General features: G+C 37.2%; 1 protein-coding gene across 1 annotated transcript in view; it reads right to left on the minus strand.

Annotated features, from left to right (window-relative positions):
- STK32C (serine/threonine kinase 32C) overlaps positions 1 to 15,826 on the minus strand; it is a 214,384-nt gene that overhangs the window by 74,017 nt on the left and 124,541 nt on the right. The gene's annotated exons all lie outside the window — the stretch shown is intronic.

Below are 15,826 nucleotides of genomic sequence, written 5' to 3' on the forward strand. Positions count from 1 at the left end.
AATCTCAGTCTGGAAATGAATCAATACAGTTTGTATCTTCTTGGAGGAAGAATGCAAATAGAAGAAATAACGGGAAGCAACACTGGACCGATAGAAGAGCTACAAAAATATACTCACCCACTTTTACCCTGACAATTGCCCCAAATCTAGAAAGGTCATTTTAACCAGAAATCAGCAAAGGTCCTAAGTCCAAAATGTAAGAGTGGGATACCTGTGCATTTAAAAGCAGATGTTTTCCTATCATAAAAATTAGTAGGGCTCATGCCTGTGAAATATAATGTGCCCCCAAAATCTCTAGTCAGCAGGAGAAGGTTCAGTTAGGGCTACCTGAACTGAGCTGCAAAAATCCAGATGACCACTGGATGGTTGTAAAGAATTAGTTTTCTGTATCCCTTACCTTCCATCTAGTGGTTGTCTGGTCTCTTGCAGCCCAGATGGGTAGTCATACTAAAACTACCTATCTTCAATATTTCAAAATCTGCTTTTTGTTTGCAAGGAGGCAGCGGAATTTTTTAAAGTACACAGCAGTCTATGTAATTGTTACTACTGCTAGGAGGAAACCAACAGTTTGAGAACAGGCCACTGGCATCTGTTCCTTTGATTTATGGCTCCCTTTGAACTTTTGCTCCTAGCTAATACCAGAGTTATAATGGAAAATAATGGAGGAAGGAAAGTGAGTTAATATATCACTTTAATTATTTTTAAAGTGGCCTACATATGCAGACAAAGCAAGTAAAAATGATTACTGTTAGGATAATGGCCACAATCTTTAAAAAGTAATCATAATATGAGATGCTATATCATTCATTTATCTAGCTAAATAAAAATCTATACCAACAATATACAAATATTTTTCCTTCCAGAATCCTGGTTTAAATGTTATGAGAAATCAATAAAATAATCTCATTTCAATTAGAACTTGATGTTAAATGACAGATATCTTACATTTGGATTAATTTAGTCGAGATTTTCTGCGTACATTGAGAATATCTGAGACATTTTATTGGAAGTGTCTCAAACTAACATTCGTTAATGTACCACAATAAGCCACTGTTTATTTCAGCCACAGTACTTTGCATAGGCCAAAGACAATCCAGAATTAGTCTTGCATATGAGCAAAGAATCTGGGCTTGGGGGTCCAATTCAACTTGCCGATTTTTTATCAATAAGTCCTTTCATAGTTTGGTACTCATTTCCTTTGAAGCTGACTGCTCCAGATAGAATCTGCCTGCCTGTTATACATGAGCCAAGACAGGATGTTGGAATTTCCTGCATGAGATGCTAAGGAGGGAGGGCCTTCTTGGTTGTAGGACTTTGCTCTGTAATGGCTTGGCCCCCCAGGTTCCAACAGCTCCTTCCCTAGTAACATTATAGAAGTTTATGAAGACAGCCCTTTTCTATAGAACCTTCAGAACAGAGGGTGCAAATAAATGAAGGCAACTATTTGAGTGAGGTGACATACACCTTAATCATTTACAAGCATTACTGCACTACTCACTTCCCAAAACAGGATAGTGGACATGGTTAAAATCAATAAATATTAGCCAGCATCAGGAACAAAAGAAAAGATGGCCACTCAAAGCATCAATAATCAGTGATGGGCAGCCTCTTGAAATGGAACCACTTTGACAGCTCTGTGGAAGCCCATATAGAGGGTGCCTGGTACACCTCCAGGCGAAGGGTGCTCCAAATCAGGGGAGGGGTGGGCACTTCAGAAAAGGCTTGCTATGGCTATTATTTGAGGGTCTTATTGTATATCTGAGGGTTTTATGAGATGTAAGCCACTGAATATGGGGTGGGTTATATGGGTGGGCTGCAAATAAATATACTTATTGTAGCTTGTTTTGCCAATTATCCCCTCCCATTTTTAGTCATTCTTGTCACCCCATGACATGATTAGAGCAGGGTTTCTCAACCAGGGTTCCGTGGAACCCTAGGATTCCACTAGAAATCAAAATTTATTTAAAAGATTATTTCAAATTTGGGCAACTCCACATTAAAGAGGCAGTTTCATACTTTATTTTTAGTTTAATAACAGTGTTAATGCATATATTCAGGCATACACATGAAATGAATATAATAATTTTGTAACTTCTGGCCTACATTTGAGCCTGAATGTGCAGAGCTTCCCCAAGGCCTGAAAAATATTCCAAAGGTTCCTCCAGTGTCAAAAAGTTTAGAAAGGCTGGATTACAGGTTTGGGGGTTGGGGTGTAGAAACAACCCAGGGAATAGCCAAGAAACTATAAGCAAATTATTTGTCCTCGCTCAGACAACACACTAAGCCATGGTAGCAATCATCAAGCCAACAACAAACAGTGCTTTCAGATTGTGATCTGCTGCTCTATAGTAAGCCATAGCTTACTTGCTGACTCCTATTCACACAACGGCTAAGACAAAATCACTCAACAGCTCCACAAGCAAATGTTTGAAGTGTAAGTATTCAGAATTCCAGCTGACCATCTATACAAGAATCCTCTATTTTATTTCCCTCATCCCTACCTTGTTTGGTTTTCTCTCACATCTTTTTTCCATGTGTATGCATATATGTGTGTGTGTATTAATTCATTCAAGTTACTGGGTGGGGTGGAGGTTTTTGTTTTCCTATATAAAGATCCACACAATTAGTTGTCTATTAGTAGAAGAGAATATCATTATTACTCTGACAGAGGATTTGAGATGATGCCTGTATATCATTTCAATGGCAAGTATAAGGTAGATACAAGCTTAAAACGAACAAGGATCAATAAGGATGGTCGCAAACTATGAAGATAAATATATGCATTAAAGGAACATAATAGATCTACCGATTGAGGACAGTAAATCTTAAACTAAATCTCCAGTTAACAAGAAACTTGGCATGGAGATACATAGGAAATCTTTGTATTCCCAAGAGAAGCTGTGGGGAAAAAATAGCAAATTGGAAATAGATTGTTGGGAAGGGACTACACAGCTTTGTGACCAGAATATCAGAACAATGATTGATGCTACTTTGAAGAATGGCCTAGGTGGGTTGATTTGGTGTATGTAAACTATCCACAATTTTCAGCCAGCATGACCTTCAGCAGTGTCCATGGGGGCTCAACAAAATTCAAGGAAGTGGCTACTATGACATGATCAAAGCCTTGCCCCCATTTTTACACACCCCAGCAGATGCCTCAGTTAACCTGTACAGTCTGGAAATCCTGGAAGTTACACTGCAGTAGATTTACAAGGCATCTTATTGGGTATAGCTGGTATAAGTGATGCTTTAAAGTACGGGTCCCCAAACTCTTCAGCTCATTGACCCTTTCATGAAGTTTCAGGTTGTTCATTAACCTCCAGATGCTTACTATAATGAACTAATTTTAAAAATACTATTTTAACTAATAGTACTATGGATACCAACACTAACAACAATAATGAATAGTCCCATCGACCCTTGAGGGTCAATATTGCTCTTTTTGGGGCACCCTGCTTTAAAGCAATCTTCCCCAACCTGGTGAGTTCAGGAGGTATTGGGCTACACCGAATTCAAAAGCAAGCTGATCCCCTTCTCATTCTCACAGTGACTTCCTATTGCTTTTTATGTTGAATGCATGGCATTTCTAAAAATGACAATACATTTCTACAAAAGACCTGATGGTTCCAAAGGCAGAGCCCAAAGCTGCTGGGTACAACACACATTTCTTTATATCTATCTATCTATCTATCTATCTATCTATCTATCTATCTATCTATCTATCTATCTATCTATCTATCATCCAATGACAAAGAACATTGTCTTTCCATAATACCTCAACCATCTTATTGTTGGGTATGATTTGCAACAGCCAAGTCATGTATAAGTATGGATAGAATTTCATGACACACAGTCTTAACAAAATGACAGCTGTTGCCTATTCAAAACGAACCATTTTCACCCACTGAAGTGTCTTCAGTATGACATCATTTTGACAGCAACAATCCATTATAATACAAAAAGGCATTCAACTTGACAATAATTTGTCTGAAAAAAGTATTCTGAAAAATACAAATGAAATGGAATGCAGCTGGGTTGTATAATTACAAAAGCAGAACACAAACGTGAAATGATGGGGTTACATATCCAATGGTGTCCATCTACGAATGCAAACAGCATTGCTCAACAAAATGGAACCCTGTTTTTCTTCTTCATGGAATCCTCCCTATATCTGTTCAGAAGGCCTCCATGCTCCAAGCAGTTTTATAGGAGTGCAAAAGGATGTTTTAGGCCAGTGTCTCTTAAAGTATGGCCCTAGGACCCACTCAGGGGTCTGCAAAATCAAAACTATTTGTCAGCCTATGTTGAAAAAGAATACAATATTAAAATCTCATCATACAATCTTAATTTTTAATATGGTAAATATTGATAAATATAACCCATACAAACAAAAAGTCTTTTGGGGTCATCCATAATTTTTAAAAGTGGGAAGGCGACCCTGAGAGACAAAAGGTTAAGAAACACTGTTTTAGACTATTCTATGGCATATTTTGTAGTTCTTTGTGAAAAACAATACATGTTGTTACTTCTCTCTATTGCTTGAATAGTTTGTATGTAAGCATCCTCTTACATAGAGAAGATGAAATATCCCCAGTGGGTCCTTTTCCATCTGATAGGCATATTTGGAATTTTAAGGATATCATGGAAAAAGCCGACTGACAGGACTTAACAATTCACAAAATGGCTGCCATGGGGGACAACACTCTCATAGGACCTCCCTGCTCTTTTTTTGTCCTTTTGGAAGGAGATGAACACACTTTGAACCAAAGCCCTTAGCTTTGCTTTCTAGAAACAATTTTAAAAATAGACAATGTTGAAAGATGGGGCTTTGATTTCCAACATGCTGCCTTCTTAATTTTTTTTTAATTAAAGGGAGGGGTAAATTAAAAAAAAAACTCAGTTGAGGTAGAGAGCTAAGCTTGGCTTAGGCACCACCCGCTGCTATCACGCACCTCCAACAGAGTTGCTCAAAGGCAATCAGTTCACCCATATTTACATTCACCGCTACAACAATGAAAGTGTTCAACTGTGCTGGCTTTCTGTTCACATGTATTTGGCCCTATCATGCTTGCTTCCCATTTCTCAGAATATCCTGCCTCAGGACTTTTTGATTTTCTGTACATTTCATTCTACTTAAGGCAGTCCAGCTGGAAAAGGTTTGTGGTGTCACCAAGAGAACAAATGGCTTTGATTGCTACTGTTCCCATATTTCTGTATATAATAATTAAATTAAGGAGATTCCTTCCTTCACTAATTAAACTGATGAGGATTTCCCCAGAAGATGTGGGGGGATGTGCTTATTCATGGTGAACATAAACAGAAAACTTCTGAAATGGCTGAAACATAGCCACAGAGAAAAAATAAGATGAGTCGAATAACCACTTCAGAGTCCTGGCATGTCACACATATTTTCAGAAGAGTGGCAATTTCATATCTGAGTTCATTTAGAAGCCCTAGATGGATAGCATCTAGACCTAGTGATTTGCTTGTCTTTAATATAGCAGTAAGATCTAAAAATCTCTATTTTAACTTCTCAGACTCAGGTCCTTAAAATACCTCTTGTCATTAGCTTCCTCCAGTAGTTCCTGCCATTCAACAACGAAGCTATCTTTTTATGTTTAAGATTTATTTTTTATAATTGTTTTGTAAAATACTTATTAAAATCCATCTCATTCTTCATATCTCTCTGCATTTGTATATTTGCATCTTTAATATTATTTTACCATTTTCAATACTGGATAGCAGAAAACAAGAAAAAATATAACTGTTTAAATTTGGCACGCATCATTTCACAGTTGGACAACCTTCTAATATGTTTTACCAGGCTCTATAAACATTCCTTCTTGCAAAGTTGTTGTGTTTTTTCATGATTTGTACATTAGCACATGCTTTATATTTTCTGGGATTTTATAAAAATGCTTCTAAAAGCAAATGGCTTCTCCCTCCAAACAAAATAGCTTTCAGACAATTGCCTTTGGTGTGCTTTGCAATACAATTGATTTCTTTTGCCCTCAGAAAACAGAAAGTTTTCAATATCCCAGAGAAGGACTGTACATTTCCAGAGACCAAATGCTTCTAAGTAATACTATTTTATTTAGCCTGATTCCATATCTAATGAAACAGCCTGGTTTTGCTAATACAAAACAACTGTGTTTCTTTTTTGTTGTTTTCTGCCAAGCCAGGTGCCTCTGCATTTCTGGTGAGAAACAGACTGGGGTTTAATAATCTTTTTGTTTTCAAAGCTGGAGGATCCTTTCCCTTTGTACCTGAAGACTAGATGATCCCTGACTCTGATTATATCTCTGGCAAATCCATTCTGTCTATAAACCCCATTTTGAGATTGAGTATGAACTACAAAGCTAATTTGTATATTGTTTTCTTCTTCATCTCTCACTTTTTGTAGCATTCTCTTTGATGCAAAGTTCTAAAGAACTCAAAAGCTTCCACACTACTTTGCAATATCCTGGCTGTTCCTAATAATTTTTCTTTCCTGATGACTCAGCGCTGCTAGTATTTTTGTTATTTTTCCCATGAAATTAGTCTCCATGCAGCAAGGTAGAATTTGAAGAGTTACAAATAAAGAAAATGTCAGAGAGATTTTAGGAGAAAGTTAAAAGTTAGGTTTACCTAGAATTGAGCATGCCACAAGATTGGTGTGGCCAAGGAATGTGAAATATTCACATCTAGAGGCAAGGATCTGCCAACTGAAGATCCTATCAGAAAACTTCTATAACAATTATAACATATTTCTATGTGAAATATGGCTTTGCAGTTTCTAATCTTCGCGAGTCATTCAGCTATCAGTTATTAGATAGGGGAAAGAAATCATTTGTTCCAATAAGAATTAGTGTAGTGACAATTTTATAATGCATGACAGTATAATTCATTAATGCTAAAACTTATATAATTCTCAAGGGATTGCAGAGAAATCTGTGGTGTAGCGTAGGACCATAGGACGTATGTACTGTAACTGTATACTGTATTACATGTATGTTAAATGCACAGCATCATTAGAACGTTGATGGCAGCTCACTAAAATGAAAAATAATGCAGTCACGTTTCTTGGTAAAGGCTCCTCAATAGATATCTAATCAGTAAAATGCCTGATTCATCGATGGGTAATGGGCAAAAAGCACATCTACTGAAATGATCCTGAACGGAGTTAGAGCAATCCCAGTGGCTGGATTGGGCCTTCCCTTTTTGCAGTAAAATCAAGGGTTTTAGCCCATCCAAACAATATGGACTTGCACCTGTCCCATCTGTACATTTTCCTTGCCTACTTATTTAATGGCTCACCTGTAGCAAGAGAAGCCTATGCTCAAAATAATAGTGAAAAGACATTTTTTGCACTTGACAACCTCGAAACATACATACATACATACATACATACTGAATACTTTAAGGATATTGATCCAGTTTAAAAATAGTAAGACTTTTCAGTTCTATACATATTTAGCATAAATCATCTGTTCTGAACCATGGACATAAGGATGTCAGTGAATTAAAACTCCCACTGTCCATTACCGTTAAGGTGGCTATGGCTGTTGGAAAGGAAGTCAACATTTGGCGAGCCACGTGTCCCCAGCTATAAAATAAGAATAAGTTCACAATCAGCAAACTGGACTGTCACTTTCAGAGATAGCAGATTGATGAATATGTTCTCTTGCACATTAGGTGCATCCTGAAATTAAACAAGGCAGTCTACTTACTGGAGAGCAGAATACAGCAAAGCCAGGGGCCTGGATCAAGGTGATGCCATGGAAGTTCCACAAAACATAATGAGGACCACTGATATAAGTGGCTTTGTAAACTAGACTAGATAATTGGATAGATTATGCAATACTTTTTTGTTTGACAGAAACAAGCATCTTGGCTGAGGAGAAGCTAAGGACAAATGCATGGCATTTTTAGCAGCCCATGTATTCATAGTTTCTATAAAAGCTGCATAAATCATAAAGAAGAGCTGAGCTATCCAACAATCATAAAGGTAAAAATCCTATCTTTATGAAGGGATCTCTTACAGCAGAATGATTATGTAATAACTGTTCTATTCCATTTGAAAAGTACATAAATTATTCTTGGAAATTACATGGGTCTTGCATATACGTACATTATAAAACATACAGGATTATACTAATACAATGCATGTGCTTAAATTGTATCATGCTGTTTTTTTTCTGCATCTGAATTTCTTAGGCTTCTCCCCATCCCAATTTTCCATACTTGCAACGCTCTATTTTAGTAACTCGGCTAAATTCATAGTCCCATCAAATGGCACTGTTTTATTGCTAATTCCCTACTAGAGACTAAACTGTGAATATACTGTGCTTACAGTTATAAAATTTTAATACCTAACCACATTAACCACAGATGATGATTCTGGCTTGCTTTACCTTTTCTTAAACTCATGCTAAATTTAGACATCTGCTATTTAATTCAGTTCATTAGTATGAATCAGGCTGTATGATTGGCAAATCAGTGAAGTATTAATTTTAAAGTTTCCTCTACTAGCAACTAAGTGTTTTGCATCAGTTTTATCAAAACTATTAAGTTGAATGAAGAAACTATACTGCAATGGAATTAAATCTTAAGTGTGCCATTTTAACAGGACTGCCATGGTAAGAGATTTAAGGTACTGAAGTTCACATGCATACTAATCATTCATGTACTACCATATATACATACGTATACAGAGAACATGGTTAATAGTCAGGCCATATGTATAGATAAGCATATGGATTTTATACTGGATTCTACTATGAAGGACTTAGTTATGCTAAGAAGCCTTTTTTGATTTGTCAATGGAGGCAAAACAAAAGAATGCATGCTTAGCATTCAGAGAACTCTTGCTGGATCCTGCATTAAATGAATATATAGGCTTTGAGTCATAGTAACATGACTCAGGAGTTCTCAGAATTGCTCCTAAACAGACCTTAAGCCACACCTTCAATAGATGGCTGGCCATGGTGATTTTACTAGAAATTTTACGACTTCAACATCTTCACAAAAGTTACTAAATATCACTCTGAATAATCTTATGATGTAGTAGTGAATAAAAATAGTATGGGAGGTCAACTCCAGTCATAAACTTGCACCTATGCAGCATGATAGGGCCTATGAAAGATGATATATAGCCTCTGAGAAGGATCAGCTTACTTTCAATCCTCAAACAAAGCCCTTTGAGGGGGGGGTTTCTCCTTTCTGTTGAAAATAGTCTTTGATTTCAAATAATCCACAGGTTTATTTATTTTTATTTATTTTATTTATTAGATTTATATTACCGCCTCTCTCCCCAAATGGGTCAAGGTTTACCTTGAAGAGAACTAGTAAACCTTATTTATACGGTCTAATTTCATGGAAGTATATGTTTCATATACAGGTGGCTTCTTTAATAAAAAGACTGCGCTTTACTTTAAATAGTAATTCCAGCAATTCATAGAAAAGGCAGGGCCCAGACCAAATTCAGTATGTTATAACCTGTGGGATAGTAATTGAATGAGAATCTCCTCCAAAATCAAAATTAGGCATTAGGCATCCCTAATTTTTTTCTCCTGTGTGTTGACTCTGTTATCGCTTTGTAAGCCAGTCTGCCAGCACAAAGATAAAGATCGGAGCAATATTATCAATTCACCAACAATTAGGAATTTTCTTTAAATACTTTCTAATCTAAAATCTCATGTGTGCAAAGGACAGTTATGCATTTTTTTTTCTCCATGCACACATAAATGTATAACATGTGCAATGTGCAGGAGTGAGCACATATAAGACATACACCTGTCAAAACAATTTGGTATACTTGAAGTATTTCTTTAGAAGATGGCTGAATGCGGGCCTTTCCATTAAGTCTGTTGTTGTGGGTAGGATGAGAAAATGGACTAATGATTTCTGCAAGCAAGTTATACGTTTCAAATCTACAGGGAAAACAGAACAATTTTTTCCCTTCTGTCTAGCACACAACTATGGATTATATATTAGTGTATAATGGAACAGCAATTCAGCCTATCCACAGTTTGGTTTCAACAGTTTTGAACAGCTGCTCAAAAGCAAGGAAGTTTAATTATGCCACTTGGAAAACCTTCAGGGTGTTTCCCATCTTCAGAGACGAAGGGGCTTACTAGTCAAAAGAAACTTTTTGGAAAGGGAGAGAAAATTTCTAAAGAGGTTCTGATATGAAAGAGTTGATTTATCACAACTAAATCTACCAATCTAGATCAGTGTCAGGAACGTTAAGCCACGTGGACTTCAACTCCCAGAATTCCCCATGCTGGCTGGGAAATTCTGGGAGTTGAAGTCCACGCGGCTTAACGTTCCTGAGGTTGAGATACACTGTTCTAGACTGGTGGATAGTGTCCAACAAAGACTGAGAAATTCAAATACTGAGAAACCAATCAAGAGTAAAAAAGATTCTCACTCTCTCAAGTGAGCTTTTAAAAGGGGAGGGAGCCACTTCATTTTACCTTTGGATATGGTTGGTCAGTTGGTTGGTTTTTGCTTTCCTTCAAAGGGAGACAACTGGTTTCCCAGTCTGGTTCTCATCAGGGAAGAAACACACCCCAGCCAGGGTTGGGGAATCAGGAATATCCATCTAGGGAAATGTAGTGCTTGATGTACATTAACATCCTTTTGCTCTTTTTATTATAGATGTACCGTATCTGAATTTCTTCTTTCTATCCTTAGTTTTATTCTGTGCTACCTGCATGGTGTGTGTGTGTCTGGATATGGATTTGTGCCTGGAAGGTTAGCTGTGAGTAAAGCCTGCTGGGTTCCTGATTTTGCTTTCTCCTTTTCCTCATTCAATTCTCCAATAGCTCTTTGTAAATCTACATAATCAACAATGCATGCCTTCTTTTGAAGGAAGAAATAAGGAATTTAGCCTTTATGCATCCTGGCCATTCTGTTAGCTACAAAAAGGCAAGAAAGCTGAAAGCAGACAGGATGTTTCACGCGTTAGGCCTGAAAGCTGGCTGGGTGACCTTGGGCCAGTCACTCTCTCTTAGCCCAACTCACCTCACAGGGTTGTTGTTGTGGGGAAAATAGGAGGAGGAAGGAGTATTAGGTATGTTCCCCACCTTGAGTTATTTATAAAAAATAATAAAGGTGGGATAGAAAATAAATAAATAAATAAATGTATGCATGTATGGATGGATGGATGGATGTTTCCACTCACCTCTTCTTGAGTAAAAGTAAGAAAAAAGTAAAAGAAATTTGCTCAATAATGGTGGCAGTATTGACCAAAAAGACTCAGCCCCCATCAATCCCAGACTGTGGGAAGATATAACAGTAGAGATTATGGGGAGAAGGCTTTGATCCAGCCCTCCACACATGCCAGTGTGCAAGGGTACACACCATTAGAAGGACTTTTAGTGCTTGTCTGCTAAATAACACCAAAACCCCTTGATTGGTTTTAATACTTTTATTTATTGATTATGTGTCATCAAGTCATTTTCAACTCCTAGTGACCACATCGATAGATTTTCTCCATGACTATCTTATTTTTTATTTACTTTCCTTTGGAAGTTTTCCTTTAATGTTTTCAAGTATTAAAACTCTTTTTATTGCCTCTAGATGTTTAACTGATTTTATGAGCTAATTTTACCCTTCATCTTCTGCCTTTTTATAGCCATTTTATATTACTTGTTCATATGTTTTGTTTTTGTTTTGCTTCACATCATTTTGAGATTTTTTGTAATAAAGTGTGTGAGATATAAATAGGAAGGAAGGAAGGAAGGAAGGAAGGAAGGAAGGAAGGAAGGAAGGAAGGAAGGAAGGAAGGACATTTTTCACTTCATTTCCTTAGAAACATTCACTTAGTAAATGTTCTAGGAACTTGCAAGTGTTTTCAAAACAAATTGCCTTATGTTTCTATGTTAAGTATGCTATATTTTGATATCAGATTTTTCCTAAAGTGGATTATGGGCCAATAGTTTCAGATAAGACAGTTTTGATAAGTGATACTCTGACATACACTAATTTAATTATTAAGAATTAAATTATATAACGTAGTGTGTATATCTGTTTGGCTGTGTATCTCAAAGGCCAAGATGGTTTCATCTTGCTGACCTTGACTGAACTTGAAAAGGCTAAGGAATGTTAGACCCAGCTACTACTTGGATGGAAAGCCATCAGAAAACTGAAAGGCTATAGGTTAGACATCCCCGAAGAAGGCAATGACAAATTGCTCTGAAAAACTTCACAGATATACTCATGTAGTTAAGCTTGACTTGAAGGAGTCCTTATCTCTTTTCTTAATAATTAAATTAGTGTATGTCAGAGTATCACTTATCAAAACTGTCTTATCTGAAACAATTGGCCCATAATCCACTTTAGGAAAAATCTGATATCAAAATATAGCATACTTAACATATAAATGTGACTATTCAGATATCATTTCCCCTAGAGAGTTACATAAACAGGTAAATGTTGAAGAACAATTTTGTATCTCTTAACCAGTACGAACCCTCAAATATAATTCACTTTAAAATATTCCAGGCCCAGAGGCTTATTAATTTAAAATGGATACGTTTAATTTTAGAAACGGATGAAATCTTGCCTAGTTTCAATTAATGCCTTCTATATTTCTTGTAGATTAGAAAATAAATCTTTGTCACTGCAGGCTGAATAAAACTGAAGACCTTTGCAATTTTTTCCATCATTCTTTGATGAAAAATATTAGAACAAAAATATTATAAAATTATTTAAAGAATGGCACAAATCAATCAAGTTGATAAAAGCTAAATTTTTAAACAGGGTTCTCATTATGTTGATAAGTGTTTCCACTTTCTTCCTGGCATTAGCTTAGACCAATTTTGTAAGTCTGATGTTAAGACTGCATTGAAGCAGCCTAGTGTTGTCTGTTTATTGACTGATTAAATTTGTAAGCCTGCAAATTATTCCAACACCTGGTGACTTATAATACAATAAAACCATCCACTATAAGGGGGAAAAAATGGAACCTCTGTGCTATAAAAAGAAAAAAATCTGAAAGGGTGCAGACTTGCTAACTTCTAGAACGCCATTATTAAGAGGGTCAGTCCAACTTCAGAAGACTTTTCCAAAGACTGGGTACCATAGTTGAAAAATATTGCTTTATAGCCTCTGCCCTTCTCACCTCAGGAAATGGCACACTACCAGCAGCAGCTTTAGATGCTTTATCTGTGGTTTGGTTACAAAGCTTTATATTCATCTTGAATCTGATGTTCTTGGGTTTATTAATCATTTTTACTGATTAAGACTTCATTTGTTTGACTTTTATTTTATGTTAATATATTAAGTTTTAGATGTACTTTGAAGTAATAAAACCACAATAAATATGCCTGATCCATAACAGAAAGGGTAAGTTGGTTTTGTAAAGAAGAAGCTGTGGTGAAGCTTCCATTGTTAAGAAGCTTTCCTAACAGCAGGGGAACCCAGCCATAGATGAAAGCTAGACAGGCACCTGTGAAGACTAAATAGGGAAGGTGGCTGTTTCAGTTCTGCCAATACCTGTAAGGAAAAAAAATCAAGGCTGCTTTGTTGAGGAAGTATATAGATACAAAGGTAGCTTGGCAGTTCCTTGTCTGGATGATATCTCCCGAATTCCAGGGAACAGTATCAATGGCTCTGTGACCTCCAAAGGCTGCCAGGGTCATAGATGGAGAAGAAGGAAAGAAATATATAAGCATTGCAAATGAAAATAAATATATAGTGTCTTGGTCAACTTTTGATTACCATTCAATTGTTCGAAACCTGTAAGACAAAACAGCTGTTGCCAGGGGAGCTTTGGCACAGGCTTGTCTTGTGCACCAACAGTGCCCATTCCTGGACTGGGAAGTCTTTCTCATGGTGACTCATGCCATAGTCACCTTCTGTTTGGATTTCTGTAATGTACTGTATATGGGGCTGCCCTTGAGAGCCCTTGGAGGTTGTAGCTGGTCCAGGACACACTGGCACAGCCAGTTTTTGGCGTTTCTTGTTATGCCCGTGTAACACCACTACTCCATGAGCTGTCCTGGCTCCCAGTAGGCTTCCAAGTGCAACTCAAGATGCTGGTCATCACCTATAAAGCCCTCCATGACACAGGGCCAGGCTGCTTGCAGGACCACCTTTCTCCTATTACACTGCCTGCCCCACCCAGATCTAGGAGAGAGAGAATGCTCTCGGTTCCTTCTATTAAACATTGTCATCTTGTTGGATCCCAGAGTTGTGCCTTCTCAGTGGCAGCACCTGCCTTGTGGAACAGCATCCCCCCAGAGGTTTGGATGGCCCCAACCCCGTTAGACTTTTGTAAGGCACTGAAGACCTGGCTGTTTCCCCAGCCATTTGAGCAAAGAATACTGGGAGTGTATGCCAATAGTATATACTCCCAGCAGGGTCACCCAAGGAGGAAGGTTGCTCCAGCTGCTAAAGCAAGCAGCAATTTATGAAGATGCTGGAGGTGGATGATCATTTTAGTGACAATGGCAAGGGCATCATTCATTGCGTGGAGAAGGCAATGGTAATCCGCTTGTGTATTTTACAAATAAAACCACATGGATAGACAATATAAAGTGATTGTAGAGGTATGAGGATGATGATGTATATTGATGATGGGCCTTCAGGCAAGATGGGGCTTAATATGCTACTGAGGAAGAGCTGAGGATCTTTCAGAGTACTAATGGTCTTTATGATGCATCTTGTTGCTGTTGCTGCCATACAGGAAAAGAAAATCTGAAACTGCAAAGACAATTACAGTAAGAACATGGAATGTAAGAAGCATAAATATGAGAAATCTCAACATAGTGAAAGATGAAATGAATTGACTACACATGATACTGGACACTTTCATCAAAAGATCATGTTTACTACTCACAATATGAAAAACAAACAAGGAATGACACTGCTTTCATATTCAGGAAGGATATAGTAAGAACAGTACTGGGTTATAATGTTACAATGACTGAATAATAACTATTAGACTTTGCAGATGCTTTAATATGACAGTTATCAAAGTTTATGCTCCAACTTTTGATGCAGCAGAAAAGAAAGTTGATGAGTTTTATAGTCAATTCAGTCTGAAATCAACAGAACATGCAAACAAGATGTGCTACTTGTGGTTGGAGACTGGAATGCCAAAGCAGAAAATATGAGGAAAATGTAGTTGGACTGTATGGCCTAGGAAGCAGAAGTAAAGCAGAAGAATGATTTATCAGTTTCTGCTAATCCCATGATTTCTTCATAGCTAGCACAGTCTTCAAACAACCAAAACAATGCCTATATACGTGGACATCACCAGATAGAGTATGTAAAAATCAAGTTGACTCTAATATTGGTACATGGAGGAAGAACTGGTCAGTTATAACAGCAAAGATGTGGCCAAGGGCTGACTGTGAACCCACCATAAACTGCTCATGTGCAAGTTCCCAAGTCAAGCTAAAATGGAAGAAGAAAGCAGTCAGTTTCCACAATATGACTTTGAGCATACATCTACCACTTTCAAGAAGAACATCAAGTCCTGAACCCCACTGATAGAGCACTAGAGGAACTGTAGAATGATAGTATAAGTACTCATTAAAGATGAATGTGAAAAGAGATTGCTGAAGACCAAAACAGAAGAAAGCAAACTGGATGTCAGAAAAATTGGTGCAAATTGCCAAGAAGAGAAAGAAGCCAAAGCCAAGAAAAATAAAGATCTCAGGAATGAATCTAACAAAGAATTTCAGAGAGCAGTTAGAAGAGATAAGAAGCAGTATTATAATAACATCCGTAAAGACAGTGTTTGAAGGTGAAAACAGAATGGAAAAACCAGGAAAGTCTTCCAAAAGATCTCCAAACTCAGGACATTCCAGCCTCAAACCGGTATTCTAAAGGA

This window comes from Candoia aspera, chromosome 6, assembly GCF_035149785.1.
Source record: "Candoia aspera isolate rCanAsp1 chromosome 6, rCanAsp1.hap2, whole genome shotgun sequence".
In the NCBI taxonomy this organism is placed as follows: Eukaryota; Metazoa; Chordata; class Lepidosauria; order Squamata; family Boidae; genus Candoia; species Candoia aspera.